The 12,340-nt window shown below is 41.1% G+C and overlaps 1 long non-coding RNA gene across 2 annotated transcripts; it reads right to left on the bottom strand.

Moving 5' to 3' along the window:
• Window positions 1-5,075: 5,075 nt before the first annotated feature.
• On the bottom strand, window positions 5,076-7,910 carry LOC104218738 (uncharacterized). Of its 2 annotated transcripts, XR_011405950.1 has the most exons (4): window positions 7,646-7,910; window positions 7,319-7,375; window positions 6,952-7,233; window positions 5,076-5,334 (listed from the first exon to the last, which is right to left on the bottom strand). It is a non-coding gene; the product is annotated as an uncharacterized lncRNA (long non-coding RNA). The 2 variants fall into 2 exon arrangements; XR_709054.2 differs by lacking the exon at window positions 5,076-5,334 and having other exon boundaries at window positions 7,319-7,351.
• Window positions 7,911-12,340: the final 4,430 nt, after the last annotated feature.

Here is a 12,340-nt window from a genome sequence, read left to right as displayed (position 1 = left end):
AGGGTTGTTAGGAGCACTTCTCTTCTTGATTCCTCATCGTGCAGTTTGATTCCCTCGAGTCTTATGCCTTTATTTCCTTCCCATTCAATCTTATGCGATGTGGAGCGCTTATTATCAAATGGGGATTGAGGAATTGTGATGATACTAGATATAGGGTGCGGGATGTTTCTCCCGGCATAGTTGATTGGGCTATTATCGTTGCCTTGCAGAAGGGTATTATGTTATTTTAGCTCAGTAATTGTACTTTTGAGAGCTTTAAGGGCTATGTACAGGTTGTTGTGACGATCATGATTTGGTTATCGCACAGTATTAGTATGATGGTAGGAGGCATGCCCATGCGTCGAGGTAGTGAATGACTTGAAGGGAGGTCTACTCAGAGCATAATTCAAATATTCGGTATTTTATTTCCCTAGGGCGATTTTGTCAACTTTTCAAAAGGAGTTGAGAATTGATATAAATTGAAGTGTTATGAGTGTTTGAGTATATATTTATGGGTTTGGACAATTATTGACTAGTTTTGGAGAGTTGGGAATCAGGTTGAGTCGTCGGAAGGGCTTGGGAGCCGGTTTTGGAACTTCGGAGCGAGGTAAGTCTCTTTTCTAACCTTGTAAGGGGAAATTGTCCCCATAGGTGAATTAATTGGATATGTGATTCTATTTGTGGGGGGGCTACGTATGCACGAGATGACGAGAGTCCGTGCGTAGCTACTATTATGTTAAAGTCCGGATAATCTAGGACCCAAAAGTATGCTTTACTTGAAATAATTGTAACTGTATTGACAGTTTAAATTGCTTAAATCATATCAAAGTGGTGAATGCTTTTCTAAGAGAATTAAACTTCATTTTTTCTTGACTTGTAAACGAAAAGTTGACTCCTCCTTGAATAATTGTTTCCCTGATGAAGTCTTGATTGACTGTTTGAATGTGTGTTTCTATGTGTACCTGTGTGGCATGTATGATTCACGAGCGGGGTGATTCTTTATTTATAGTTGTTTGTGTTGCATGTATGATTCGTTAGTGGGGTAATAGATGCATCTATAGTTCGCGCCATTCGACATTCTGGCAGTGCACATTTATGATTATGTTGGATCTATAACATAAAAAAGACTTACTTGACTTTCAAGAAAGGTACAATAGGTATGCTAAAAGTTGAGTGCAAGTTGGTGTCAAGCTGCTTGTAAATTTCCTGCAACATTTCCAAGATCCTAGCCAAGATTGGTTTGGGACTTTCAATATCTTATCCTAGATTGGTTTTAACTTATTTTCATATATTTTCGGACTATATTTATTACTTTCCTAGGTTGTTAAGTTATTTTTTGTCACGACCCGGATTTATCACCTTTGGGACTTGTGATGGCGCCTACTGATGGGAGTTAGGCAAGCCAAACCCTAACTACTTGCTACACTTTCATATTGCTTCTTTTAAACGAATACAAGGCGATAATATGATAAAAGAGAAATTTTAAATAACATAAGCGGAAGTCAACAATTATATAAATTAAGGCTACATTTATTACAACTTTTAAAACCTCAGATACCCAAAATCCGGTATCACAGTGTCATAAACTGTCTAAGAGTTACTACAAACAAGGTCTGAAGAAATACATTACATTGTTTCTGAATAAAAGAAAATGCAACAGGAAATAGATATAGAGGGAGACTCCAGGGCCTGCAGACGCCTACAGGTCTACCTTGGGTCTCCGGATGGACTAAAGGAAGCACTACAACTACTGTCCAAATGCCGCTCCTGGATCTACACATAGTGCAAAGTGTAGTATAAGCACAACCGACCCCATGTGTTGGTAAGTGTCTAGCCTAACCTCGGCGAAGTAGTGACGAGGTTAGGACCATACTACCCAATTAAACCTGTGTAGTTCAAATATATATACACCGGAAAAGAAATACAGAAAATAACCAGTCAATGTGGGAGGGGGAAACATGTTGTGGGGGAGATAACAGTTCCGAATAGAAAGCATCAAGTAAGGAAAGAAACAACATAACTCGAATATCAACAAAGAATCAGAAATCAACAATTTGCACGGCATCACCCTTCGTGCTTTTACTCTCGTCCCTCCAAAGCAATTTTATAATAAAAGTGCGCACGACATCACCCTTCGTGCTTTTACTCTCGTCCTCACCAAATCAATCATATAATAAAGATGTGCACGGTACCACCCTTCGTGCTTTTACTCTCTTTTCTCACCATATAATTAATGAAAATCGGTACGGAATGGTACATCATATGGCACGACATCACCCTTCGTGCTTTACACTCTTTCCTCACAATAGCAAACAATGCACGACATCACCCTTCGTGCTTTAACACTCTTCCTCACCCAAACAACAATCACAAGCAAAGGGGCAAGGGAATAAACAAAATAGTAATAGAGATCACGGCAAGGGAACAACAGTTAAACAATTAAATCCCCGCAAGGGAACAACATCAATAATCTCAACATCCCGGCAAGGGAGATAATCAACAAAGCAACAATATCCCGGCAAGGGAACAATTTAATAACTCTTTCTCTTTCTTTCACTTTTATTTCATAACTCACTTTACCACTTGAGCCAATGCTCTCATATACTTTCACAATTCATAATATAACTTGAGCCAATGCTCCTCGATGCTCAAAGGTTACAATTCCTTCCACAAACTTTCCACAACAATTAGAAATCATCACCAAGGCATGAAAGATACAACGAAATCAAGATCTTCAAAATTTAAAGACTCACGGTCATGCTAGACACCAACGTATAGATACTCGTCACCATGCCTATACGTCGTACTCAACAATTATCACGTAGCAAATAAGACTCAACTCCTAATACCTCAAGCTAAGGTTAGACCAAACACTTACCTCGATGCCACGAACACAATTCAAGGTTCAATTATAGCTTTACCCCTTGATTCCACCGCCAATTTGCTCGTATCTAGTCACAATTTACTCAATTACATAATTAAAAGCTAAATGAATAAACCTCAATGCATAAAAATGAGTCTTTCAAAGTTTTACCCAAAAAGTCAAAAATCGCTCCCGGACCCACATGGTCAAAACCCGAGGTTCGAACCAAAACCCGATTACCCATTCCCCCACGAACCCAAATATATGATTTGTTTTGAAATCAAACCTCAAATCGAGGTCCAAATCCCCAATTTTTGAAAAACCTAGGTTCTACCCAAACACCTAATTTTCCCCATGAAAATCTTTGATTTTAAGTTGAAATCATGTTAAAAGATGTTAATGATTGAAGAAAACTAGTTAAAAATGACTTACAGTTGATTTGGAGAAGAAGGAATCCTTGAAAAATCGCATAAGTATGTTTATGTTTGAGGGAATATGAAAAATGGGTTTTAAAATCGGTTAAGTATAGAAATTGCAGGTTGTAGGTATGAGAATTTCGAACAGGGGTTCGCAATTGTGAACCCCGACCTCTGATAAGCTGGGAAATGCGAAACAGGGTTCACATTTGCGAACCCTTCAGAAATCCCAAACTTTCGCATTTGCGACTTCGCATTTGCGATCATAGAGGATTTAGGCAAGCATCGCATTTGCGACGGCTACTTCACATTTGCGAAGAAGGCTGCCCAGGCCAACTCTCACATTTGCGGTGCATGGCTCGCATTTGCGATACTGGCTTCGCAAATGCGAAGCCTGCAGATCAGAAATACACCAGCTATTTTTCAAAGTTCAAAATGCACCCGTGGGCTATCCAAAACTCACCCGAGCCCTCGGGGCTCCAAACCAAATATACATACAACCTCAAAAATATCCTACAGACTTATTCGTGTAATAAAATCACCAAAATAACCTCAATAACAATGAATTAAACCTCAAAATCATAGAATTTTTCTCAAACTTCTTTAAACATCAACTTTAGCAATTTAGGTCCGAATCACGTCAAACGACGTCCGTTTTTCACCAAATTTTACAGGAATGTCTTAAATTATATATAAGACATGTACCGGGTGCCGGAACCAAAATACGAGCCCGATACCATCATGTTCTAATCAAATTTCATTTCAAATTTCTTTAAACAATTCCAGAAAACAATTTCCTTTAAAAATTCATTCCTCAGACTTGGGACCTCAGAATTCGATTTCGGGCATGCCCCAAGTCCCATATTTTCCTACGGACCCTTTGGGACCGTCAAATCACGGGTCCAGGTCTGTTTACCCAAATTGTTGACTGAAGTCAAATGAGCTCATTTTATAATCAAAACTTATCATTTTTCACAGATTATCATATTTTAAGCTTTCCGGCTACGCGCCCGGACTGCGCATGTAAATCGAGGTGAGTCTAAATGAGGTTTTCAAGGCCTCAGAATACGGAATTTCGTTTTAAAACAAAAGGTCATCACATTCTCCACCTCTAAAATAATCGTTCATCCTCGAACGGACAGAAGAAGGAAGTACCTGAGTCGGGGAAAAGATGGGGATAACGGCTCCGCATATCGAACTCGGACTCCCAGGTCGATGCCTCAGGAGGTTGACCTCTCCACTGAATACAAACAGAAGGAAAACTCTTCGACCTCAACTGACGAATACTACAAGAAATATTGCTTTTAGTGGCGACTAAAGTCGCTACTAAAGACTATAAAGTCGCCACTAATTGCCTTTAGTGGCGACCTTGGGATCGCTTCACTTAAATCCATTACTAAATGTTATCTGTAGCGACATAATGGAGTCGCCACTAAATACCAGATATTGCAGCAACTCTGCTCACCCCTAAAAGTAAATAATATCGCTACCAAAACGACTCCTCAATCTGTGTTTCTGGGAAGGTCGCCACTAAAGAAAGACTTTAGTAGCGAGTAAAGTCGCCACAAATTGTATCTATTGCAGCGATTTTGATCGCCACTGGTAGCCAAGGACTTTTAGTGGCGCTTCTTGTCGCCTCAAATACTAATTATGTCTAGCAACAAGGTATAGTCGCCACTAAAGCCATTTTTAAATAACTAACCAATGCTGTAGATTTCTTATGGTGACCTACTACTTTGTGAAATGAATATTTAGGTATATTTCTATCAATTGCCTACAAATACTAAAAGCATCAAATTCAACAAACACTAAAAATATTTCTCAACACAAATACTATAAATACTTTCATTATTGTATAGTCAATTAGCTAATACACTGCCCAATACTTTCTTGTTTATTGCCATTGTATGCATTTACACATGACAAAGGAAAAACAATACATTAAGTATCTTCATACTTTGAACTACTCCTTGGTCGATGTCTTATGACCCAAAATAAAAAGAAGAAAAAACTAAACATTAAATGTCTTCAAACTCCTTGATCATCGCCATTTGTGATTGTTCAGAAATCTTGTCCCTGTTATCAAGAGGAGAAAATACAAGATCAAAATCCAACAAAGAACAAAAATTCCAACAAGATAAATTATTTAGTTACATGGACACTACATTTATAAGTTAAACTAGATGGTGCGTGCCCGTGCTGTGCACGGGCGTATGCCCCACTACACCAGAAGCATGACGAAGGGACAAACATTAAATATGAAATGTAACTATTAACTTATAAAACTGATAGGAGTACATTATATCTGTAACTAATCAAAAGATTTAAGAGAATACTTTTTTAATAATTCACTATTTACTATATTGTTGATAAATTGGTCAATATCCTATCATCTGCTTTCGCTAGACTGCAACCTTAATATTTCAACAAAATGGATCACATTAAGTATATGGTATATCTGGTTAGAAAATCAGCCATGGTCAATGGAAAAGTAAATAATTAGAAAAGATTATAATACTCTGAAGTTCAGCTACTAAGTTCTAACAACTCTATTATGCAAAAGTTGAACAAGAAAAAGAAGGGGTGAGAACATGGCAACTCTATTTTCAGTTTAACATCAGTCTTTTTCTACCTTGTTTTCAGAGTATATGATGAACATTAATCAGAGAAGCACACTACACCAGAAATCATTCACAGTAATGTGAGAACAAAGTGAGAAAATTACATGTTACAAGTTGTGTTCCTTCTTCCTCCTTAAGAAACTTTTATTTTCAAGAACCTTACTCATGCATTCAAAATTCTGCATCCATTATACTAGTTTCAAGTAAATAGATAAAATGGTGAAGTAGCTTATTTTACAAATTCTAAGACAGGATACATAAGTTGAAAGGCAGCAGCAGCAACCCAGTATAATCCCACTAGTGGGGTCTGGGGAGGGTAGTGTGTACGCAGACCTTACCTCTACCCTGGGGTAGAGATGCTGTTTTCAATAGAAACTCGGCATCCTTCCCTCCAAGAACTCCCCACCTTGCTCTTGTGGTGACTCGAACTCACAACCTCTTGGTTGGAAGTGGAGGTTGCTTACCATCAGAGGAACCCCTCTTGTCTATTGTTACAAAAATAAAAAGGATAAAAACAAAGATGCATTTCTGCCTTCGATAACATTTGTTCAAAATAGGCCAGAATTGCGTATTGCCATTGGTACAGCATATGTTCTATGAGCTTGAAGCTAAGAAAATCTTAACGTCACACTAGTCTGAAACAAATGATCCCTAAAATAATTCTTAAGCACTGCCAAATATATAATTGAAAGAAAGTTTCTGAGCTTTCCAAATGACAGATAGTTGGGCACCTTTATCTAATTTACAATAAGCTACCAAAAGAAACTAAAGAGAATTAAAAAAGAATAGGATGATACCGATATCAAGAGGGTCATGAGTTTCAGTATCAATCTGAAATTTGACTTCAGCAGAAGCAAGTGTCAGCGCACCCCTATCAATGTGTCTTTGCCTCATTATCTTGGCTAACCCATTCAGCAGAAATAAGTTGAAAGGAAACGGAAAAAAAATTGCAGAACAATAAAAATTGCACAAATCCATAAAAATGAGAACAAGAAGTTCAATCAACCGAATCTAGCTGTCTAACTTTACATCAGAGAGCGAGAGATAAGGGAGAAGGATGAAAGATGCTCACAATCATTGCAAAACCTATGATTGCAATCCATCAGCGTCGTTTCCTCAGCAGGAAGTCTTCGAAGCAGATTTCACATGTTATTTCAGTTGAGGGCTCAGAGGCAGGATGCTGATCATCTTTCTCTTCAAGCGATACACCAGCTTCCACGTATAATTTTCCTTTCCCTCTATCAACAAACACTGCAAAGACCTTATCAACATCCCATAGATAATGAATAAGCAACGAACGTGTATGATGTCCCGTAAGCGAAAGCAAGTCTACCACTCTCTGCAGATCTTCTTTCTGCAAATGTATAGAACTTCTTCACATTTTTGAAACTAATAACAAATTGAAAAAAGAAGAAATTTGGTACAAAGATGAAGCTCACCTGTGCTGCTAAAAGGAACCCTTTCCTGATAACCTGCAAAAGCCGAAATGCTCATTTCTACAAATTAAATACATCGGAAAGTTTCTTAAAACTCAATATTCAAAAGGAACAAAATCCATCTTTAAAACTAAACAATTACTGAATTCAAGATACCCAATATAATATCGAGCATGCAATCACAATAACAACACCAAAAGGCCTAGAATTTCAAAAAACAAAAACTTTCAGCTTACCTAGAGAAAGAGATAACTGAGATAGGACCGTCAAGATCGAAAATCGACAAAATATGGAAATAAAATTTCAAAACTTCGGTTTCGAACAGCTTACCCTCGCAATGATTTTCAAACTTCAAACTTTCCTCCTTCCTTCTTTAGCTTTAAACGACTGTCGGTTCCTCTAGATTTGCAAATGGGTCAGAAAAATTTGAGAGATGGAGTCACAATTTGTAATTAGGGCTTTTGAATCTCTACCATATGGTTCACATTTTATGATCTGAGTAGATAGATTTGAGGTTTTCGATCGGAGACAACATTGAGAATTTTACAAAGAAGGAAGGGAGCAAACAAGTGGTATTGCAGAAAAGAAATTGAGCAAAGAGACATTTGATATGTTTGAGGTCTTTTGATTAAGAAATTTCTTTTTTATTTACTCTTTTTAATTTTAATTACTCTATTAGTGGCGACTAAGTCGCTCCTAAATGTTCTTCTGCGGCGACTATTAATTGGTCGCTGCTAGATCTTTGGAGCCAAAATTTTGGTCTTACCGGGAAAGAAAAATTCAGCAATTAATAGCGCATATTTAGAGGCGCCTTAAATAAGTCGCTGTTAAAAGTTTATTTTCTGCAACAACTTCTGAAGTCGCTCCTAAAAGTATAATATTTGTTGCAACGCATCAAGTCGCCACTAAATGTTGCTACAAAAAGTCCTATTTCTTGTAGTGCGAACCTGCCGGTCTAGAATAGCTACCGGCTCCTCCTCATAAGGCAAGTCCTTGTCCAACTGGAGAGTGCTGAAATCTAACACGTGGGATGGATCGCCGTGATATTTCCGGAGCATGGATACATGAAACACTGGATGCACGACTGATAAGCTCGGCGGCAATGCAAGTCTATAAGCCACCTCTCCCACTTGATCAAGAATATCAAACGGACCGATGAACCTAGGGCTAAGCTTTCCGTTCTTCCCAAATCTTATCACGCCCTTCATAGGTGACACTCGGAGCAATACCCGCTCTCCAACCATAAAAGCCACATCTCGAACCTTGCGGTCTATATAACTCTTTTGCCTGGACTGAACTGTACAAAGCCTATCCTGAATAATCCTGACCTTGTCCAAAGCCTCCTGAACCAGATCCGTACCCAACAATCGAGCCTCTCCCGGCTCAAACCATCCAACCGAAGATCGACACTGCCTACCATATAAAACCTCATAAGGAGCCATCTGGATATTCGACTGGTAACTGTTGTTGTAGGCAAACTCTTATAAAGGCAAAAACTGATCCCACGAGCCTCCAAAGTCAATGACACAAGCTCAGAGCATATCCTCCAAAATCTGAATAGTCCACTCAGACTGCCCGTCCGTCTGAGGATGAAAGGTTGTACTCAACTCAACTTGGGTGTCCAACTATCGCTGAACTGCTCTCCAGAAATGCGAGGTAAACTGCGTACCTCAGTCCGAAATGATAGATGCAGGCACATCATGAAGACGAACAATCTCCCGGATATAGATCTCAGCTAACCTCTCGGATGAATAGGAGTCTTCCACAGGAATGAAATGCGCTGACTTGGTCAGCCCATCAAAAATAACCCATACTGCGTCGAACTTCTTCCGAGTCTGCGGGAGTCCAGTAATGAAGTCCATAGTGATCCGCTCCCACTTCCACTCGGGAAGCTCAATCATCTGAAATAAACCACCAGGCCTCTGATGCTCGTACTTAAACTGCTGACAGTTCAAACACCGAGCTACATATGCAACGATATCCTTCTTCATTCTCCGCCACCAATAATGCTGCCGCAAATCTTGATACATCTTCGCGGCGCCCGGATGAATAGAGTACCGGGAGCTATGGGCCTCCTCTAAAATCAACTCTCGGAGCCCATCCACATTAGGTACACAAACTCGACCCTGCAATCTCAAAACTCCATCATCATCTAAGGTAACATGCTTGGCACCTCCGCGTTGCACCGTGTCTCTAAGGACACACAAATGGGGATCATCATACTGCCGATCACGGACACGCTCCAATAAAGAAGAACGAGCGACCGTGCAGGCCAATACACGACTAGGCTGAGAAATATCCAACCTCACATACTGATTGGCCAAAGCCTGAACGTCCAAAGCAAACGGTCTCTCACCGATTGGAATATAAGCAAGACTGTCCATACTGGCTGACTTCCTACTCAACGCATCGGCCACCACATTGGCCTTTCCCTGATGATACAAGATAGTGATATCATAATCTTTCAACAACTCCAACCACCTCCTCTGTCTCAAATTCAACTCATTTTGCTTGAACAAATACTGAAGACTCTTGTGATCCGTGAACACCTCACATGCCATGCCATACAGATAATGCCTCCAAATCTTTAATGCGTGAACAATGGCTGCCAACTCCAAGTCATGAACCGGATAGTTCTTCTCATGAATCTTTAACTGCCGCGAAGCATAGGCAATGACCTTGACATCCTGCATCAACACTGCACCAAGCCCAATACGAGATGCATCACAATAAACTATATAAGGCCCTGAACTTGTGGGCAAAACCAGCACCGGTGCCGTAGTCAGAGCAGTCTTGAGCTTCTGAAAGCTCGTCTCACACTCGTCCGACCATCTGAACTGGGCACCCTTCTGGGTCACCTGGTCATCGGGGCTGCGATAGATGATAACCCTCCACGAACCGACGGTAGTACCATACCAATCCCAAGAAACTCCGAATCTCTGTAGCTGATGCTGGTCTAGGCTAGTTCTTGACTGCCTCAATCTTCTTCGGATCAACTTGAATACCCTCTATTGATACAACATGAACCAGAAATGCAACTGAACTCAACCAGAATTCACACTTCGAGAACTTAGCATATAACTGACTATCCCTCAAGGTCTGAAGAACCACTCTAAGATGCTGCTCATGCTCCTCCCAGCTACGGGAATATATCAAATATCATTAATAAAGACTATCACGAACGAGTCCAAATAAGGCCTAAACACTCGGTTCATCAAATCCATAAAAGATGTTGCGGCATTGGTCAACCCAAATGACATGACCAGGAACTTATAATGCCCGTACCGAGTGCGAAAAACTATCTTAGGGACATCGGATGCTCTAATCCTCAACTGATGGTAGCCAGATCTCAAATCAATCTTTGAAAACACCTTGGCACCCTGAAGCTGATCAAACAAATCATCGATCCTCGGCAATGGATACTTATTCTTGATTGTAACCTTGTTCAACTGCCGGTAATCAATACACATTCTCATCGATCCGTCCTTCTTCTTAACAAACAACACCGGCTCACCCCAAGGCAAAACACTGGGTCTAATAAAACCTTTCTCAAGCAAGTCTTGCATTTGTTCCTTTAACTCTTTCAACTCCGGCGGGGCCATACGATACGACAGGATAGAAATGGGCTGAGTGCCCGGAGCCAAATCATTGCAAAAGTCAATATCCCTGTCAGGTGGCATACCCGGAAGGTTTGAAGGGAAAACATCAGGAAACTCTCGAACAACGGGCACAAAATCAATAGAAGGGACCTAAGCACTAGAATCACGAACATATGCCAAATATGCCAAACACCCCTTCTCGACCATACGCCAAGCCTTCACATACGAGATAACACTGCGGATAGAATGACCAGGAGTCCCTCTCCACTCTAAACGGCGGCAAATCCGGTAAGGCTAAGGTCACAGTCTTGGCATGACAGTCCAAGATAGCGTGGTAAGGTGATAACCAGTCCATCCCCAATATAACATCGATGGACGTGATCTACCACAATAAAATAATCCACCGGTGTAGACACATAAATAGGAATACTCAATGAATCACTAGGCATGACCAGATACGGTACAAAATAAGATGATACATATGAGTAGGTAGACCCTGGATCAAATAACACTGAAGCATCTCTATCATAAACCATAATAGTACCTGTAATGATTGCATTTGAAGCCTCAGTCTCGGGCCTGGCTGGAAGGGTGTAAATCGGGGCTGGGCCCCACCACCCTAAACTACCTCTCTGGGACGGCCTGCTGTTGGCTGGCCTCTACCCCTGGCGGCCTGAGCTCCACCTCTAGTACCTCTACCTCCACCTCTAGCACCTCTACCCCCATCTCTAGCTGGCTGGGCGGGCTGTGGAACACCTGGTGCCTGTACCATAGCACGAGAACCCTGATGTTGAGAGCTACTCGGTGCTCGAGGGCAAAACCTGGCAATGTGACCCGGATCACCACACGTGTAACAAGCCCTCGGCTGCTAAGACTGCTGGCCCTGACGACCTGAATGACCACCCCAAAAACTCTGAAGTGGCGGTGCACTGATAGGAGCAGGTGGTGCACTTGTAGGACTGCTAATCGGGATACTGCATCTGGGGACCACGACCACCTGAAGTACCGTGAGAAACCTGGAGCGGTGACTGAAAGGGCCTAGGAGGATGGCCTCTACCATACGAATCTCGAACTTCAGATGAGGTAACACTAATCGGCCTGAATGATAGGGCCTCTTGTCTGACCCATGACCGCCTCCCTATGACAGAAGCATCTCAACTCTTCGGGACACATTGGCCGCCTCCTGAAAAGTAATCTCACTCCCAGCCTCTCTAGCCATTTGAAGATGAATCGGCTGAATAAGACCGTCAATAAACCTCTTCACCCTCTCTCTCTCGATGGGGAGTATGATGAGAGCATGGCAAACCAAATCGATGAACCTGGTCTCATACTGGGTAACCATCATGGAACCCTGCTGGAGGAGCTTAAACTGCCTCCGATAGGCCTCTCTCTAAGTAATGGGGAGAAACTTCTCCAGAAATAGCTG

The sequence above is a fragment of the Nicotiana sylvestris genome, chromosome 3 (genome assembly GCF_000393655.2).
Source record: "Nicotiana sylvestris chromosome 3, ASM39365v2, whole genome shotgun sequence".
In the NCBI taxonomy this organism is placed as follows: Eukaryota; Viridiplantae; Streptophyta; class Magnoliopsida; order Solanales; family Solanaceae; genus Nicotiana; species Nicotiana sylvestris.
This window is presented reverse-complemented; position numbering and strand designations above follow the sequence as displayed.